Raw genomic sequence first — 21,677 nt, 5'->3', positions numbered from 1 at the left:
ACTGCTATCATTATAATCTGTACTTTTTCTATTTGTATCTAGATCCAGGGAAGTAGTGTATACTAGATCCAGGGAAAGCATGCTACCCTTCTATTCTGCCTTGGTCAGAACACACCTGGAATCACACTGTGTCCAATTCTGGGCACCACAACTGAATGGAGATGTCGATAAGCTGGAATGTGTCTAGGGGAAGGTGACTAAAATGATCAAGGGTCTGGAGAACAAACCCTATGAGGAGCAGCTTAAAGAGCTGGGCATGTTTAGCCTTCAGAAGAGAATGCTGAGAGGAGACATGATGAGGTCCACGTATAACCATGTGAGGGGAAGTCATAGAGAGGAGGGAGCAGGATTGTTTTCAGTTGCCCTGGAGACTAGGATGCGGAACAATGGCTTCAAATGACAGGGAAGTAGATTCCACCTGAACATTAGGAAGAACTTGTTGACTATGAGAGCTGTTCAGCACTGGAACTCTCTGCCCCGGAGTGTTGCGGAGGCTCCTTCTTTGGAGGCTTTTAAACAGGAGCTGGAAGGCCATCTGTTGGGAGTGCTTTGAATGTGATTTTCCTGCTTCTTGACAGGGGGTTGGACTGGATAGCCCACAAGGTCTTTTCCAACTCAATGATTCTATTATTCTATTTGCCTTTTGTTGTTATTGTTTTTGTTGCTGTCCTTCTGTGCCTTCCAATCATTTACAACTTTTAGTGACCTTAAAATATAGTGGACACAAGCTTTTCTTATCAAGACTTGGTCAGATTCAGATGTTGCCTTCCACTTAGACTGATAGTGTTGCTTACCCAAGGTGGTTCCAAACCTTGGCTATGCTACGTCAGATCTGTAGTTCCTGCTTCTCTTTTTGGCCAAGCTATCCGACATCCGGTTCTGAATTTTGTACCATTCTCTACTAATTTATTTGACAAGAAAAACGAATCCAAGAAGAATGATGTTGAGACCATGGAAATTAATACTCTGCTCGTTGCTGAATTAGAACACCTTGCTAATAATAGAGGCAGGTAATTAGAGACGCATTGCTTTCCTTCATTTGCCAAAAACACTTACTTTTCTTGCCTCTGTTAGCATTGCACAGAATGGGGAAAAATTCACATCTAATGTGCGACCAGCATAAGAATTACACAACCCATAGTGTGGTTATATTTAAATTTAATTAAGAATTGCTCAAGATGCAACTGAAAAATCTCAACATATGGCACATATTAACTGCCTGTTTTACGTGGTCAGATCATTATGTTCACGTGCCACCTCCTGGCACAGTAATACCCAACACTGAGAAGCAAAAAATTGTACAGAATGTCTTCTTTTTAAATATGTGTGTGTGTGTGAAATCAATTCAGAAATCAAATTGTTAGTGGAGGAGCATATGGTAAGGAACTGTGGCCTACTTTATGGGGCATTCATTGGTATGAGAAGAAAGTGCCATCATGTGGCATAGATTTGTATTCCAGAGTTTTTGAGAGCAATTTGAACAATGGTGGTCCTTTTATAGACCCACTTTCGCATTCATACCTGCAGACATATATTCTCTCCAAGGTGATTCATATTATTGACAAGAGAAGCTAACAGTAATGCAATGCTGAACATGCCACTTCTTACTTTCAAAGTACTGGAATATGAGTGTTATGAAGGCTCCTTCCCAACAGATAGTAGGAGAGAAAAAATTGGTTCCCCTCAAAGTCATTCCAGGAAAGAAGAAAAATCTGGTGATTGGAAGGCTTTTAAACCAAAATTTTGGAATATTATTTTGGACCTCAATATGCACAAACCACTGGCTATGTCAGCTGGAGGATGCTGGGAGATGTAGTCCAAAGAGGGAACATTTCAGAGTTAAACATTGTTTGGAATCCTGTTGGTTGATCACATCGAGAATGCCTGCATTGAATGAATAATTAAATTGTGTGTGAAATCTAATGGATTCTACCCTAGTCGGGACTAAGAATTGAATTTAGGCCCTGTTATTTCAAGGAGCTGAGCCATCTGCAATACATGTCAAGGTTCCTAGGTTCAAACTTTACCATCTCCCATGAAACAATCAAATAAATGGAGTTACTGCCTGTCAGGAAGACAATACTAGGCTAGATGTGTATATGGTACACCCTTCTACACAATCCTTATATCTCAGGATCTGATTCCAGATTATCTGTTTATCCCAGATTATATGGCGGTGAAGACTCAGGTCGCATCCAGACAGCCCCTTTAAAGCAGGAATTCCCACATTTTAAAGTGGGGCATCCAGATGATGTCCCACAGAAAAATGAATTCATTCACCACAAATGAGGGAAAACCCTAGTTTGTTGCCAATTAATTGTGGGTTTATTCCATGTTTTCTCTGAAGGCATAGGGCAAACCCACTACTTCTACTGTCTGGACCACTTCCTCAAAAGTCCTGTACTTTTGAGCAGGCTGTCCAAACAGTAGTCCATATTTTTCTACGCTAAATTAGCCTGGAAAATGGCAAGAACACCAACCCCTTCCCCAAAACCATCCCAAACCCCATTTTAAAAATAAAAGAACTTACCTGGCCTCCATTAGCATGATGCTTGAGCTCTCCTGACACATAGGAATGATGCACCAGGAGAAAGGGGGGAATGGCTCCTGGCTGCCCCCTCTCTTGGCACATTGTTCCTATGCACCAAGAGAGCTCCAGCACCATTCTAATGGAGGTTGAGTAAGTACTTTCATATTAAAGGGGGTTTGGAGGGAGTTTGGAAGGGATTCGGATGTCTGGGTGTTCTTCCAAAGGTTCCGAGAGTGTATCTAGACATTCAGCCACAAATGCATGGCTTTTGTAGCTGGTATGCAGACTACAGTCCACCCCAACCAGGGTTTTAAAAATCCGGTTGTGGCTGACTTTACTGCTGTATGAAACTGCCCTCATATAATCCTATTCAAAGAAGATAACCTGGGATCAGATCCTGGGATATAAGGACAGTGTAGAAAGGGCCATAGTGACCCAATATAAACAAAAAAGCTAATGTTCTCAACACACCAGTAAGGACCTGTGAACCTTAGTCTTAAAGTGTCACACACGACTAACTTCTCTTAGCAAATGAAAAATAAGAGAAATTAAATGAGAGATAAAAGTCCTTAGGTAAGCAATGTCTTCTGCTTGATGCTATCAAGTCAAGTCCCACCAAACTCTTTGTGAATGTTTCCATCATCTAGAAGTGGTTCAAAACAGTCATGAATTGGTGTGTTTAAATGCTATCGGTTGCTCCCAAAGAATGGATGTATTAAATCAACTGTGCCATGAGAAGTAACAAGCATACGAGCTAAATCCCATTGTCTCCATGAGTCTCTTCTAATTGGATTCAAGCTTCCAACTATAATGTGTAGTCTACATAGATTCTCAGTTTTATCCTTAATGGTCACTCAAGGAATTGTGGTGATAGTGCTATCTCTCAGTTAGCATGAGCAAATGTCTTTCCTTTCAGCTAAAATTCACAGCCAGGTTGCATCTTTCGCTTTGATCCATCTGCTTATGACATTGCATGCATTTATAGCCATAGCAAAAGCTTATTATTTTTCATGATAGACTTTAATACATTCTTTCCCATACTAGAGGAGGGTAAGACAATTCGCTCTCAAGGTATCTGTTGATGTCTGCTGCATACTAAAGAGACACCTGAGCCACACTTCAGGGATTTATTAGATCTAGCTGGCTGTTGCCAACCATGTACTTGTTGATACTCACAGCCTAAGTGCAGAACAATGTGGCAGCTGTAGAGGGAAAGGAAGAATAGTAACAGCACAACCCCAAATAAAACCATCTGTACTGGAACATAATATCTGCAGTTAAGAGGAACAGGGGAAAAACATTTTCAGAACTGTTAATGCTACTTGATGCATTGTGCAAATGGAATTTTCAATTTCAAAACTAAAATCTAGGATTTCAGTTAGAAACTAAGGTTACATGACTGAAATATGCGTACAAGAAAACATCACCTTTATTATTGGAAATTCCATAGCCTATTGGAAATTCCATAACGTATTGAAAATAACTGCACCATAACCTTATTGAAAAGGTAAAAATGATTTCACATCCATTTGGCAAATGTGAATCTCCATGAGCATGTGGAGACCACCTTTTGTAAACCACTAGTCAAGAAAAGTATGACCTTGTTAGAAGTCAACTCGGCAATATTATGATAGTTTACCTGTGTGCCATTACATTAATGCTTGTGAATATCCTTTGTTCAAAGAGCTGACAGCAATAGTATGATAGCTGGAACCCAACGCAACGCTGGTTGAACAACGCAGATCTGAATTAGGGGAACACATAAATGTGGGCAAAATGTCAGGAGAGAATGCTTCTAGAACATGGCCATACAGCCCAGAAAATGCACAGTAACCCAATTCACAAAAGGCAAAATTTAAAAAATGATTAATCTATATTTAAAAAAAATTAAAATAGCACAATATAAATAACAGAAAGGGTTTTTTTTGTATATTCACTCAATCTTCCAAGGTGAAGCAGTGGCAGCTGATGGTGATTATAAATATTATTATTATTGTGATTACCATTATTATTTAGAAACAGGATACTCATTGCAGCTACACAGAGGAGAGAAAACCGAAGGAGGTCAGGTGTACCCCCTAGCGGCCAAGTACTCCTGCTGGTTTGAGCAAAATATTTCTATACCTAAATCACTTGAAATCAACTGTACTGTATTTCTTCAATTCTGTGACACACACACCCCCCAGCTGCCAAAATATAAGCATCCTTTTTTTAAAAAAAGGGGGGGGGTATATGTTATAGTGCTTATTTATCATGTCAGGAGCGAACCAAAACAGTTGTATTTTATTAAAAAAAACAGACAAACAAAACACAAAATTTGCAGACTTGGTATTCTATTAAATGTCCTTTGACCAGTAGCTGGCCACTTGGAGTGCCTCTGGTGTTGCTGCAAGAAGGTCCTCCATTGTGAATGTGGCAGGGTTCAGGTTGCATTGCAGCAGGTGGTCTGTAGTTTGCTCTTCTCCACACTCGCATGTCATTGATTCCACTTTGTAGCCCCATTTAAGGTTGGCTCTGCATTTCATGGTGCCAGAACATAGTCTGTTCAGTGCCTTCCAAGTCGCCCAGTTTTCTGTGTGCCCAGGAGGGAGTCTCTCATTTGGTATCAGCCATTGGTTGAGGTTCTGGGTTTGAGCCTGCCACTTTTGTACTCTCACTTGCTGAGGTGTTCCAGTGAGTGTCTCTGTAGATCTTAGAAAACTATTTCTTGATTTAAGTCGTTGGCTTGCTGGCTGATACCCAAACAGAGGATGGACCTGAGATGACACTGCCTTGGTCCTTTGACTATTAGTTGCTACTTCCCAGCGTGGATCTTAGAGTGCTAGAATATATATATGTGTGTGTGTGTGTATGTGTGTGTGTGTGTGTGTGTGTGTGTGTGTGTATATATATATATATATATTCATTCATTCTGCAGATGATGCTGAAATTAGTGTGCATCTTACAATCAGTGATATTAAGATATTTGCAAACTATGCAAACTTATTCTAAAAGACAAACAGAATTTTCATCCAACAGCGCTAGCTAGAGTCAATAGATGCAAATATTTCCAATTACAGAATCGCATACTGGCCAGCCTTGTAAAGTCAAGACGAACAACATGTCAGTGACAGTCCTAACTCTAAACCATAAATGTGTTTGAATATATACAGATATTCAGACTTTTAAGAGTTAAGAACCAACACCTTTCCTCTAACTGGATGAACTTGTCTCCTCCACTGTCTCCTAGAGTTGACTCCCTTAACTTCATGTTCTTGCTGTTGCATCTGTGAAGCAATTTGCAAATTCTTGAAGTTCCCATCAAAACACAAATCAAGCATAATTCTTCACCACCCTGAATTCAATAACCATCTACTATAGCTCAATCTTTCTAAAAGCCATTCATTTAGAGCTACACAGGAAGGAAATGCTTTTGTAGCTGGAAAAACATCCCATCTAACTAATACAACAAACCGAGAGAGCCTAGCACTATCCAAAAGCATTGCCAATTCCCTCTTATAACACATTTACTTCTCCAAGAATGAAAGCAAACACCAAATCACAGCACAGTCGACGCCGAGATAATTAGATGCTTTATATACCTATAATCAAACAAATTTGCCATCTGTACACAAACATGTTTCCCCTTCCGGCTAGCATGAAGCTCATAATCAGAGGAAGATACAGGGAAATGTTCCCCCAGTGGTTTTTTTATTGTTCTTGGGATGATGCTTATGGCTTAATCCTTTCTGCAGCTATGCAATTGAAGGGGAACACAGAATAGACCTCAGGAACTGCAGTAGTGCATCATCCAAACCATTTGCAAGAGACACAGCAGTGCAGCCCTTGATGATGGATAGCAGTGTTGGGGATACTCTGAAAGATTGTTGTTGTCATTGTTGCTTCTGCTGCTCTTGTTCTGTGCCTAAAAGTCAATTCTAATTTATGGTGACTCTATCATAAGGTTGAGAGCCAGTATGGTGGAGTGGTTTGAGTGTTGGACAAGGATCTGAGTGACCAAATACAATCCCCTCCTCCATTGCATCAGCTCCACCGGCTGCCAGTCTGCTACTGAGCAGAATTAAAAGTGCTGGCTTTAGCCTATAAATCCCTAAATGGTTCCAGTCCAATTTACCAGTCTGATTGCATCTCCCCCTATGATCCAGCTGGAATACTAAGATATACCGGAGAGGCTCTGCTCTCGGTTCCGCTACCTTCATAGGTGTGATTAGCGGGGATGAGAGACAGGGCCTTCTCGGTAGTTGCACCTTAGCTGTGGAACTCCCTCCCCGGTGAGATTAGATTGGCCCCCTCCCTCCTGGCATTCAGGAAACAGCTTAAGACCTGGTGATTTAAGAAGGCATTGAATGAATGAGAGAAATATGGAAACATGGAAATAGTTAAAGATAACCTCGGGATTCTTGCAAGGCCTAAATCTTTTATATAGTATGTGTGATTGTTGTTTTTATGATTTTAATGGTTTTAATCTATTGTCATTTGTTGTTTTGATATGTGATGCTTTATACATGTAAAGCATTTTGCCACTGATTATGTTGGGAACCGCTTTGAGTTCCCTAGGGATGAGAAAAGTGGTATATAAATGCAATTAATTAATTAATTAACAAACTGTATAATGTGAATACATTGTTGCCTCAATTGGTATTATCTTATCTTTCTTTTTAAAGGTTTAGAGGGAAAGCTAAAAGGTATCCCAAGGGAAAAAGTACCATAGTATTGCTGCCACATCCATGAAGGTCCTGCTAGGCATATCATCAACCTGTATCAAGTGCCCTTCCCTTGCACTACCCCTCACCAGTCTACCTACAATAATTGCAGCTGGGTTGTTGTGAGTTTTCCAGGCTGTATGGCCATGTTTCAGAAGCATTCTCTCCTGAAGCAATCAGGGACAGCTAATCACCTCTCAATAAAGGATTCTCCCAGGCAGTAAGAAGCCAGACCTTGAAACTGCTAGGCCATTAAATGCTAATCAAGGTGGCCAATTGAAACAGACAAATATTCTTTCTCCCATCCTGGATGTTCCACAGATATATAAACCACATTTTCCTAGTTTCCAACAGATCTCACAACCTCTGAGGATGCCTGCCACAGACGTAGGAGAAATGTCAGGAGAGAATGCTTCTGGAACATACAACCTTGAAAACTCACAACAAGTGATTCCAGCCATGAAAGCCTTCGACAATATAATAATTGCAGCTGCTATTATGCTTTTATATCCTGATGCACTTCTATATGGCAAATTTGGTAAACCCTGCTACTGTATATAACTCTTGTCAACACACAAAAAGAGAGTGGGTTTTTGTTTTTGTTTTGTATTTTTGCAGTTTTACATTCTGCTCAGCACATTAAGTCAATGAATTTAAATGCACCGCATTCCAAACCAAACTATTATTTTCACACTGGCTTCTAGTTTGTATGATAGAAATATTAATGCGCAGTGTTTAGTAAATGAATATCTGGCCGAACCTCCTACTTTCTCCATTCTTAACTTACAAGTTAAAATGAGAAAAATATACCGGGGTGTATTGGGAGAATTAATCATATTCCTCCCCACTACCACCAAAAACAGAAAGGTAAATGAGACACTAAAACAAACTATCCACATTACGGCTCATTAAGAGGTATAGGTATAGAAAAAAGCAGCTTTTAAAACATTTTTGAGAGAACTACTAAGTTACCAGTTCAAACTTTATAAACAAAGTTGGAGCAAGGCTAGGAGGTGGTGATTACACATAAAAAGGCTCTTTAAATATTCTCCTTCTCTCTCTACTAGGTTAATCCACATATCTAAAAGTAATTAACAGTAAAGAAAAGAAATCAATTACTTTAATATAATAACTCTTTGGCTTTTAAAAAATGGAGCAGGTGCATTCACCCTCTTACAAATCTTTTTCCCCCCTCTGCAGTAATTAATTTGGCCAGAGAGATATACACTCTTTGATAAATCCCACTAGATAAATGAGCTTGGAAAGTTGTATTGTTTTACATCAAAAATTAGGTAGTATTCAGAAATTGTTGAGTTACTGTGTTAGATTAATAGGATCCCAGACAATATAAAATAGGCTGGGCTGTAAATAGAGTTTAGGGATGTACTCGTATTTCAAAAAAGAAAGTTTTCCAACTCCTACATCTCTAAAATATGTTTGAAGAAGTTTAGATATGCAGAAGTAAAGACATTTCACACATCTTCAAGTCCCATTTCCTTGGAGCCACTGGTGGCACAATGGGTTAAACAAGACTACTGACCGATAGGTCAGCGGTTCAGATCCAGGGAGAGTGGGTTGAGCTCCCTCTGTCAGCTCCAGCTCCCCATGTGGGGACATGAGAGAAGCCTCCCATAAGGATGGTAAAACAACAAACATCCAAGCATCCCTTGGGCAATGTCCTTGCAGACAGCTAATTCTCTCACACCAGAAGCGACTTGCCAGTTCTCAAGTCACTCTTTACATGAAAAACATGTAACATGGTAAAGTCTAATCAGTTCCAAGGAGCCAGATGAGGTTAAAACAAAATCCTAACAGGGAAAGATGGAAGAATTTATTTATTTATTTATTTATTTATTTACAGCTTTTATATTCCGCCCTTCTCACCCCGCAGGGGACTCAGGGCGGATTACAGTGTACCCATATATGGCAAACATTCAATGCCAATTTTGACATACAACATATACAGACATACACAGAGGCTATTTAACTTTTTCTGGCTGCCAGGGGAGCTGTCGCTTTCATCGTCCATCTGCGACACTGATAAAGTACTTCCGCATTCCCCGCTTTTTTATTTTATTTTATTTTATTTTATTTTATTTTATTTTATTTTTTTGCTGGAGTGCTTGCTGGAGTCTTTTTTATGGCCTCATAAATTAGTTAATTTACCAATGAGAATCCTGGGGGATAGTTGTAGCAGGAACAGGTCAAAGTAGAAACATGGTAGCGGATTGGGCTGACTAGCCCAACTCTATGGACGGTGCCTCTCCAAGCATTTCTAGACCCCTAAAAATACTGAACCCTACAGAGCCCATCAGACAATGTAAGATTGTTCTGTGAGTTCCCCATTTGAGCCCATTCCTAAACTGTTTTGAAACACAAAGATTTTAAAGACACTTAGGAATCAACTCCAGGTGGTTCCCTGCACATAGGATAGCACCAATCCAAGTGACATAAAGATGGCACGCAGATAGAACAAGGCTGATAGATGATGTCATCTCTGGGGGGCAAAGTATAGATGGAAACAATGCAGCACAAAATTCTTAGGTCCTAATATATAATCATGGAATAATTTAGTTGGAAGAGACCTCGTGGGCCATCCAGTCCAACCCCCTGCCACGAAGCAGGAAAATTACATTCAAAGCATCCCCGACAGATGGCATCCATCTGTTGAAAAGCCTCCAAAGAAGGAGCTTCCACCACAGTCCTTGGCAGAGAGTTCCACTGCTGAACAGCTCTGACAGTCAGGAAGTTCAGGTGGAATCTCCTTTCCTGTAGTTTGAAGCTGTTGTTCCCCATCTAGTCTCCAGCACAGCAGAAAATGAGCTTGCTTCCTCCTCCCTATGATTTCCCCTCACATGGCCATCAGATCTTCTCTCAGCCTTCTCTTCTGAAGGCTAAACATGCCCTGCTCTTTAAGTTGCTCCTCATAGGACTTGTTCTCCAGACCCTTGATCATTTTAGTCGCCCTCCTCTGGACACAATCCAGCTTGTCAACATCTCCCTTCAATTGTGTTGTCCAGAATTGGACACAGTATTCCAGATGTGGTCTGACCACGGCAGAATAGACGGGTAGCATGACTTCCCTGGATCTAGACACTAGGCTCCTATTTTTGCAGGCCAAAATCCCATTGTCTTTCTTTGCCACCGCATGACATTGTTGGCTCAACCATTGCTGTTACCCTCACACAGAAGGTCTTCTGAGTTCACCAGGTAGCTGTTGGCTTTGTTGTTGTCATTGTTCAGACATGTTTCCAGAGAAAATCCCATTGTGGGACAAAGTAACAGTACAGCCCAGCTATTACAAGCCACCAAGAGCTGAAGAGTGGGGAGTACAAACATTTAAACTGCCCCATATCTTCACCAATTCCAGTAGTTTCTATGGCCATTCTTTCCAGAGCTTGTGCTGCTGAGCCGATGTGGTGATTTTTTTTTTGCTTTGAAATCAAACAAAAGTTTAGAAAAGGCAAGGTTAAACATTGTTCTGTGATCATCAGAATACTAATTGTGTGTAGGTTTAATTTTTGCTCTTTGAAAGTTCAGCAATTTAATTAAAAATGCACCAAAGGGATGGTCTAGCCAGGAAGGCCGTGATGAGAACAATTCCAAATACCAGAAAAAGGAGAAACGAAGCTAAAAGGGGAAGTTGCTAACATTTCAGACAGAAAGTTCTCCCCTCCACTTCTATTTGCTGTCAAATCAGGACTCACTTTGTAGCTGCCGCTTCCATACAGCTGAATAAAATCCAACATTTTCTGCTCTGAACTGTGTGGACTCATATAACCCAGTTCAAAGAAGATATTGTGGGATTTTCTGCCTTGATATTCTGGGTTATATGGTTGTGTGGAAGGGCCCAGTGACTCTCTGAATGAGAAACCTCCAAAAGCCTTGGCCATGAAACTGCTCTACTTAAGTCATGCAAATTCAGGGCTACGGCTTCCTTGATTGAGCCAATCCACTTGTTGTGCAGTCTCCTGATTTTCCTACCACTTTCCACTTTGTTGAGCATTGTCATCTTTTCCAGTGAGTTGCATTTTCTCATGCTAAGTCCTAAATACAAGAGCCTCAATTGAATCCTCTTGGCTTCAACAGAGAGTAAGGGCCCTACCACACAACCATATAACCCAGAATATCAAGGCAGAAAATTCCACAATATATGTGCTGAACTGGGTTATCTGAATCCAGACTGCCATATATCACAGTTTCAAAGCAGAAAATGTGGGATTTTATTCAGCTGTGTGGAAGGAGCCTCAGCCTTGAATTCCTATAAGACATATTTATTTCTCTTTTTAGTAGTCTGTAGACCTCTCTTCTAGCACCACATTGCAGATAAGTTTATTCTCTTCTTGACAGCTTTCTTCACTGTCCGGCTTCCACAATTACAGATAGAAGGCAGAAATACTATGCCATGGATCATTCTGACTATGATATCATCATTGCAGTCACCATTTTTTCACTATCCTACGGGATTCTGAAAACTTACGTTATATTCTTTGTGATGGATTTATTCTGGATTGTTTTGTAAGATGGAATTGGCTGGAAAGCACAATCTAATGTATAACAAATATATACATTGGCCATCACTGAGGTTCTATAGTCTAAATTAGGGGTCCTCAATTTTTTTAAACAGAGGGCCAGGTCACATTCCCTCAAATTGTTGGAGGGCCAGATTATAATTAGAATAAAGCATGAATTCCTATGTTCACTGCACATATCTTATTTGTAGTGCGAAAAAAAACCCACTTAAAAACAGTACAATAATTAACAAATATAAACTTATTAGGATTTCAGTGGGAAGTATAGGCCTGCTTTTGGCTGGTGAGATAGGATTGTTGTTGTTGTTGTGGGCTTTCAAGTCATTTCAGACTTAGGTTGACCCTGAGTGAGGCCCGGGTAAATGACCTTGGGGGGGGGGGGCGTATTCAGCCCTCGGGCCTTAGTTTGAGAACCCCTGGTCTAAATCCTTACGTATCAAGTTACACCTAGATTGTGCTACATATCCTTTATGTTGAAAGGCTATGTCACACAAGTGAATCACATGCACAACCAACTGCAGGTATGCATCCACATCTGCATGTAAGGCCACATCTTTTTTGCAACCATAAATTGAATGTAAACATTATATAGCATAGTTTGAGGGACTAGTCTGAGTTTCTTTCCCCTCCCCAGTGTGCCAGAGACCTGGACACCTGCCAGTTTGGTAACTAACATCTCAAAACCAGTGCTGGTCCATAGGTTACCACTTTGAGTAATCATTATTGTAGCAGACATCTCTCTTCTTTAAGTGTTTTCTGTGGTGATAACATATTGTCCACTTTTGGGCATTCATAACTAATACCTCTCAGTCTGGATTTCATTTGTTTTCCTTTATGTAGATAGTATCACCATCACCATCCTCAGCAATGTGCCAGCCAAAGGCTATGACAAATACATTACAAATGGATAATGTATGAATGATACAAGATATACAAAAACACAACATGATTTTACAGACAATAATAATTGTTGTTACTGAATGTGTATATAAAGTATAGTGTCATTATATGGTTTAATTATGATATAGTTAACTAGGCTTGGTTGAATATTGGTAGAGCTACAAATTTCCTGACTCTCTTTCTTGCTTGAAATGAAGTATAATTTGTCTAGAGCTTCCTGAATGGTGTTCCACTAAACCGGTGGTTTCCAACCTTCCTAATGCCATGACCACTTAATACAGTTCCTCATGTTGTGGTGACCCCCAACCATAAAATTATTTTTGTTGCTACTTCGTAACTGACATTTTGCTACTGTTATGAATTGTAATGTAAATATCTGATATGCAGAATGTATTTCCATTCCCTGGACCAAATTTGGCACACATACCTGATATGCCCAAATTTGAATATGGGTGGTTTTGAAGGTGGGATAGATTTTGTCATTTGGGAGTTGTAGTTGCTGGGATTTATAGTTCACCTACAATCAAAGAGCATTCTGAACTCCACCAATGATGGAATTGAACCCATCTTGGCATACAAAACTCCCATGACTAACAGAAAATGCCAGAAGGGTTTGGTGGGCATTGACCTTGAGTTTTGGAGTTATAGTTCACCTACATCCAGAGACCAAACAATGATAGATCTGGACCAAACTTGGCATGAATACTCAATATGCCCAAATGTGAATACTGGTGAAGCTTTGGGAAAATAGACTTTGACATTTGGGAGTTGTAGTTAACCTACAATCAAAGAGCATTCTGAAATCCACCAATGATGGAATGGAACCAATCTTGGCACACAGGAGTCCCATAACCAACATGCTCTCCCCTCCCTGCTTGGAGTCTCAGAAACAGCCCTCCCCTTGGCTGAGAGGCCGGCTAGCCATTCACAGTAGGAGGAGGGCTCTTGGTGGGAGGATTCACTGTCTATTTCCAAAAAGGAAGAGAAGGACAGGCAGATACCTTCAGCCTTCTCTGCCAAAGGGATTCCTAAGACCATCAGAAATATGTTTTCTCATGGTCTTTGGTGACCGCCTAAAACCCCCTCTCACAACCCCCAGGGGTCCCAACCCCCCAGGTTGAAAAACACTGCACGAAACCTTCCAGAATAGCCTTTCCTCCTTCTATACAGAAATATTTTCTCCTTTAGATATTGGCATATGTTTATTCATTACAGGTTGACTGTATCTCTCAAGCTGTAGATCTCCATGCAACCTTGGTGGAGATAGGCAATGTAAAGACATGTCAAATTTTTAAGGTCAAGACAATGTGAAAATTGAATTAATCTCCTCAGTGTCATTTATTACATCAATTATGTTGGATTGGCAGGCAATTCTGCCTGTGTATCACCTAAAAGTAATGCAAATTTAATCACTCAAAAAGCAGAGAAATATGCTTAAATTGCTGGGAACTTTATGGAAGTACATGTACATGTTTTCACTTCACCATTTTGCCAAAGAACAAAAGGGCAGATGAGCAAACATCTGTGCATACAAAAATAAGCTTTTTGAGCTTATTTTCCCCCTTTCCTCTCAGAAATCTGTTGTTAAAGTGGAACATTTTAAAATTCTACAAGCCAGCTTCCCTGCATACCAAATATTACAAAATCTCCTGTGCTGGCTGGAGGGTTATCATTGCTTCTGCAAATGCCACAAGTGGTACTCAACAACAAAGCACTTGTGATAAAAACTTAATTCACAAAATGCTCCATGTTTAAATCACATATTAACAGTTGACTGTGTATTAGTGACAACCTGACTGTACTCAGTGCAAATGTTGCTATTCTAATTGTGCTTTGGCCATAATATCAAGTGTCCTTAGTTATTCATGTTTTGTTTTGACTGCCTTTGCAATGTTCCTGAGTTTCAACCACTGTATCAACACTCTTCAGTAGCTCTCTGTTATCTACATTAAACTTATGCTCAATAGCATGGCAACAGCATCACTGAGATGGCTTCTTCCAAAACTATAGTCAACTTTTCTTCAATAAGACATACTTGGTTAAGAACATAAAGAGAGCCACACTGGAGTAAAACAAACTTTTATCTAATCCAGCATTCTGCCCACATAGTGGACAACTGCATACCTATGAGAAGCTTCAGCAGAACATAACACATAACACTTTAGGGACCGCATCTCCTCCCACCAGCCTACACGAGCCCTGAGATCATCAGGAGAGGTCCTTCTCTCGGTCCCATTACCATCACAAGTGCAGTTGGTGGGAATGAGAGAGAAGGTCTCTTTGGGGGTGGCCCAGCAGCTCCGGACCTCCCTTCCCAGAGAGGTGCAACCAACCCCCTCCTTACTGGCCTTTCGCTCTCAAATTAAAACCTTTCTGTGGAATCAGGCCTTTCCCGATGACCTTTAAAAGGCAATGACCAGACAGCTATTGGTAAGACATATCACTGAACATTATTTCGGACTTGGCCATGTTTACATGGCCTAAAGAAGCAGAGCTTTTAGGATCTTAGTATAATGCTTTTATGGATAACTTCAGTGACCTGAGGCCCAGGGAATTTTTAATGTTATATGTCATATTTATTAAGCCTGTTTTATATGGTTTGTGTTGCCAAAGATAAACTATTGAATCATTTTGCTCTTCTAAAAGTTCTGCTTTTATTCAGCCTTATTTTTTCCCTAATGGTCCCCAACTGATGGAAAAAGAATAATCTCATTTGCAATATGAGGCTAGAAGAGAGTTTAATAGGTACAACAGACTACCAAGAGACAAATAAATGGGCCCTCCCATCAAACCTGAACTCTGTGCAATTTGTTTATCTGTTTTATTTTGTTTATTGTGCTGTGCTTTTTTGTGACATGTAATTTCTGCATTTTAATGCATTTTTAATGCATTTGTACACTGCTTTGAATCCCACCCATGGGAAAAAAGCAGGGTATAAATAAATAAATAAATAAATAACACTGTAAGATTTCCCAACAACTAGCACACTGCCACTAATTCTAGAAGTTAAACGTAGTCATGTCATACTTTGGCCATATCATGAGAAAGCATGACTTATTAGAATCATACAGTTAGAGGAGACTACAAAGATCGTCCAGTCCAACTCCTTCTGCTATGCAGGAATACACAATCAAAGCACTCCTGACAGATTCTGTCCAGAAAAGTACTCCACTACACTGTCAAACAATAATTCTCAGCAAGCTAGAAGACAAAGGAAAATAGGAACCCCACATTCCAAATGAATAGACCCAGTCAAGGAAGCCATGCTCTTTGAGTCTGGAGGACCTGAGCAGGGGTGTTGATGATAGTAACTTGGAAGTCTCTAATACAGTGGGCAAAGTGGAGGAAGCTGTCTTCTTTCATTCCCTGTTGTCAATATCTCATACCTTTCTGTGTTACAGCAGTCATCCAACAGCCTTTCCCTGCTTTCCCCACTTCTGGCTTCTGTCATCGGGAGGTGAGCAGACTTGACTCCTGAAAATATAGTCTTCCCTCCATTTTTATCCGATGACACCACAGAGTTCCACAGGCAACCACTGGAAGTGGCCTTGGGTCATGTCATGGCCTCTGTGGTACTTCATTTCAGCAGCCCAGAGAAATGGAGAGAAGGCTGCATGTGATGAGGTCCTTCATCAAAATGATAGCAACAGTTTCCATATCCTCATTGTCTTCTCACCCATGAATCAGAACCATCACCTTCTAAATCCATCACTGCATCTTGTGGAAGAAAATTGTGAAGAATAATCTTTTTTGATCTTTCACTGTGGCGGTTTAATGGATGATCATGAGCCATGACCCACATGGGAGCATTAGTTTAAATATAGTAGGAGAGGGAGGAAAACACATAAAATCATAAAGCTAGAATGTTTCCCAAGGATCACCAAGTCAAATGTTTTGCCAGTGGAAAAATTCACAGCTAATCCATATCTGACATTCTCATTAAAATCCTCCAAGGCAGGTAAGCCCTATTTGTTTCTGTCTGCAACCCACTATAAATCCACCTGGTAGTAAGTCACATGGAAATTTGTAAATTCAAGATGTAGCATCTCTAGTTAAATGTATTTCAGATGCAATACTAATTAGGAACAGGTTATTTTGAGTGACACAGCCAAGTAGTCAAGCTCAGCAGGAGGCAGTTTGTTCTTCCCAGCCTTCGTTTCATTTGCATTCATTGCCATTTAATCCCATTGGTTGTGGCTGTAGATGGGATTGTGGTTTGCGCAAGCACATCCAACGGGATTAAACGGCAATGAGGACAAATAAAGTTCAGGGTAAAGGAAGAAGAAAATGGTGACAAGAAGCACTGTACAGGAAAAGCATCAATATGTTTCCACCAAGTTAGTCTTTTTAAGCAGAAATTGTTTTTTGATACGCAAGAAAATAAACAGAAAACAAACCAAGTCATTACTGAGCAGTCAGCCCTATTCAAAACCACACAGAGTAGCATTTTTTCATTCTTTTCCTCAAAGCTATTTTAGTCATTTTATTTAATCAGTTTATAAATGCAATGCCTTTATTTGCCCAAAGATAGGTTTATGGCTTAAAGCATCTCATTACTGCATTTTGGCGTTGCTTATGCCCTTCATTTAGTCTGTGTGTGAAATCCATGAAAACAAAAACAAAAAATGGGCAAACTGTTTGCCATTTGATTTAATTTCTCAGAGGCCCATTATAACTGACAGCACTGAAGGCAACACTTTAAACCTTAGTTTCTCTCACAGAAATTAGTTTGTCCCCCACCCCCACACACAAACACACACATTTCTGGTTGGCAACATTTCAACAAATACAAAAATATATTTATACAGAATACAAAAACAAGGAAATGCTCCAGCCAGAGTCCATGCTTTGCCTGCAAATGTTCCAAAGTTAATGCTTGGCATCTCCAGACAAGCAAAGACTCCTGTCGGAAAAGCAGGGGTGCATCTGCCTGTAAAATTAATGCAGTTTGAAACCATTTTAGATACCATGGTTCAATGCTATGGATCCCAGGAATTGTTGCTTGGTGAGACACCATCACTCTTTGGTAGAGAAAATTCACCCCAGAAGAACGAAAGAGGGTGCATCTAGAAGTAATGCAATTTGACAGCATTTTAACTACCATTGCTCAATGCTATAGATTCACAGAAGTTGTAGTTTGGTAAGGCATCAGAGAAGGCTAAAGAACATTTGGGCACCTGATTGAAGGGAGATGTTGACAATCTGGAAAGTGTCCGGAGGAGGGAGACTAAAATGATCAAGGGTCTGGAGAACAAGCCCTATGAGGAATGGCTTAAAGAGCTGGCCATGCTGGATGGCCCACAAGATCTTCCAACTCAATGATTCTATGTTTCTATATGAAACTACAACTCCCATGAGCCCAAGGCATATGTGTCACAGGGTCTTCTTGGCAAGATTTGTCCAAAAGAGGTTCTCTTTTCCTCACCCACTAGATTTGATGATCAAGGAAGGAATTGTATGCTGGTCTCCAGAGTCATAGCTCAATGCTGCTCAAGCTACTTCATTATGACAGCTTTCCCCTTTTGAAAAGGAACAACCAAAACTATGCACAGATTTCCAAATGTGGCCAGCATACCCTAAACTGACATCACTGGCATTTTCACAATACTAAAGTGTATATTCACCCTTCTCCCTATCGTACCTAATCGGGAATTTACCCCTTTTTCACAGCATCAGAAGTGGGTTAATGTTCTGAAAGAATGATCAGACCTCATTCGGATGCAGATTTTTAGCCCAACCATCACAAAGTCCCGTCCTCCCAACTCACTGTCACAACATTTCCTCTAGTGTTGTGTCACCAAGCAACACCTGCCCTTCGATAACAGTAAGTTCCTCCATCCCTGTGCTGTCACATGCTGGGCCTGTAGCAATTGTCTCTTAACAGGAGGTGGTCTCTATATGCCCAGCGGGACACCCGGGGTGCCTCAGCTGAGAGGCCCTATGGATTTCCCTATACAAAGTCTTTAGAAGCTTAGAAAGTTTAACAAGGTTCTTTATTAATGCTTAAATCTTCAACAAAACACACAAATTCTTTAAAACTTTGGAAAACTGGTAGCTTTCTTAATCTGCCCACAAGGGACAGGCAACTTTCTTCAAGAACTGTTTATTTCTTCTATAAAGGAAATCCTTGACCCTTCCCTGGGCAATCTGTTCTTAGGCTGGCATGGGGCCCTACTCTCAGTTCCAATTTACTTTATGGGTAACCCGAGTAGACCTTACTGGCCAAGACTTTGTAGATTTTCCAGCTAGTGTCCTTTACCTTCCAGCAAAGCTGGCTGTATTTCTTAGTAAAGCTGTGGAACTGCTTTCCCCCGAAGTTTGTGGGAAACGAAGCTTTCTACAGGTGGGAGCATCTCACACATCCTGTTGGAAAGGCTTCTCCATGATAACTAAAGGTCCCCTTTATCCCTCCTTAACCCAGAAAAAGGGGCAGAACTAAAGAACATAATGATAACTGATGGGTCATTGGCCCTATTATTGCAAACCAAGGGAAGCCACCTTATCGCAAAATGCATGGAACTTTGGAATACATGCAAATACTCAATAGAAAGGAAAAGAAGTTGGAGTTCCTGGTACAGCCGTACCAGCACAATCCCCTTTTTGATCCCTTAGGCTGAAAGTCATTTGGAGACACATGGTCCACCCTCCTCACCTCACAAAGGCAGGATTTGCTGCCTCTTTCAGCCTCTTTCAGCAGCTGTTGCCTGCCATATGAATGGATGCTTCCAAGAAGCAAATATCCCAGTACTTTTCAGAGAGAGGAAATGAGATGTGATCCAATAGATGTCTCAAACCAACATCCTACCTTTGATCCTTCAAACCAATACCCTACTTTTTCCCCAATACTTGAACCTAAGGGCACATATATAATTAAAAACAAGGATACAGCTGAAAGCACAATAAACTGTAATATTAAAATGCAATTACAGAAAGTATCACAATAATAGAAGAGCCCAAATGAAAAAATAATAATTTGAAAATAATTTAAAAACAGATTAAGGGGAAAGCACCACACTCCACTTCAAAGCATTTATTTAGCAGCTGTTCACTTACAAAACATCACCGAGTGAAACAGTTTAATTGTCTTGGACATGACAAACTCAGAGATGGAAATTTTACTTTTTTACTACAAGTTCCAGAAGCAGAATGAGATAAGTTGCTGCAATGGCTAATTTGAACAATTCTATCATGGCCAGGAGCCAGCCATTTACAGCTGAAGACTTCAAAATAGATCTTACCACAGCTTGGAATTGTGGCCATACTGGATGGAGGATTCTGGGAATTGCAATTTTAAAAATCTGAAGTCTCCACACTCCATCTGCTATATCATTGGCCTTTCACATCCATTGATTATGCATCCAGGGATTCAACCATTCTGGGATTGAAAATATCCAAAACATAAAGCAAGGCAGACCATTTATGCCATTGTATATAATAAGACTTGAGCATCCATGTATTTTGATATCCACAGGGAGGTCTTGAAATGAAAACCCATGGATACCAAGAGTCCACTGTATATTCATGGGTTAAATTCAGCCTTCTCAATTCCTAAGAGAAATCCCAAGATGAATATAAGACATGTAATATCCACAAAGCTGTGCAACTTTCTGTTTTTAACATTAGCCAGCCACATGCCCAAAGTGCAGGAGGTTAATATGCTAAGCCCTAAACCTTGGCCACAGTGGCGACATGCTCTACATGGGATTGCCTTTGAAGACTGTTTGGAAGCTTCAAGTAGTCCAATGGGATGCAGCCAGATTTCTCACTGGAGTGTGGTGCAGAGAGCATACAACTCCTCTGTTATGTCAGTTCCACTGGCTGCCAGTCTGCTACCAAGCACAATTCAAAGTGCTGGCTTTAGCCTATAAAGCCCTGTATAGTTCCAGCCCAGTTTACCTGTCCAAACGTATCTCCCTCTTTGAGCCAGCTAGGAAGTTAAGATCTTTTGGGGTGGCCCTGCTCTCACACTCCACCTTCTTCACAGGTGAGGTGGCGGGGATGAGAGACAGGGCCTTCTCAGTGGTGGCACCTTCATCTATGGAACTCCCTCTTGAGTGAAGTTAGATCAGTGTTTTCCCTCCTGACCTTTAGGAAAAGACTAAAGACGTGGATGTGTGACCAAGCATTCAGTGAGTAATCTATCAGTGTAATAAGAGAATATGGAATAGTGTAATGACAAATTGGAGTTTCTGCAGACTATGATATCGGATTGTGTGATTTTTAAATAAGTGGTTTTAAGGTTTTATGTATTTGTAATGATTGTTTTAATGTTTATTTTTATTTTACTATATACGTTGTAAGGTGTCAAATCACTGCCTATATATGTAAGCCACCTTGAGTCCCCTAAAAGGTTGAGAAGGGTGGGGTATAAATATGGTAAATAAATTAATAAATAAACTCGCTTCCCTATGTATAGTTTTAATTGTATATGATTATGTGATGTCTTCCAAACTGAATAGCTTTAAAGGAGGAATTAATAAATTCATGCAGATTGCACTAATCAGCACCTATCAGTCAGATGGCTTTATGTCACCTCCAGTATCATAAGCAATATACGTCTGCATATCATTTGCAAGGAAACACAAGACAGAAAGTGATGTTGTACTCATGTCCTGTTGGCAGACTTGCCAATAGGCAACATAATGTTGTGATAGATTGGCCATTGGTCTGATGCATTATGGTTGTTCTTAGGTTCACATATACAGATAAGAACATACCCTAAATGCCCCAAAGAGGAAACCATCCTGAGACTCAGCTTAATTTATTTCTAAATTAGGACTTTTGTGCCCCAGTCCATTTTCTCATGACAATTACATTTTTGAAGCAAACTGAAATGTATCATTGGGTCAGAGGTAGTGAGGATGCTTGCCATAGATGCAGGCAAAACATCAGGAGAGAATGCCTCTAGACCATGGCCATATAGCTCGAAAAAAACCTACAACAACCCAGTGATTCTGGCCATGAAAGCCTTCGACAATACATTGAAACGTATCATGATTGAAACAATCATTT

Source organism: Anolis sagrei, chromosome 2 (assembly GCF_037176765.1).
Source record: "Anolis sagrei isolate rAnoSag1 chromosome 2, rAnoSag1.mat, whole genome shotgun sequence".
Classification (NCBI taxonomy): domain Eukaryota; kingdom Metazoa; phylum Chordata; class Lepidosauria; order Squamata; family Dactyloidae; genus Anolis; species Anolis sagrei.
This window is presented reverse-complemented; position numbering follows the sequence as displayed.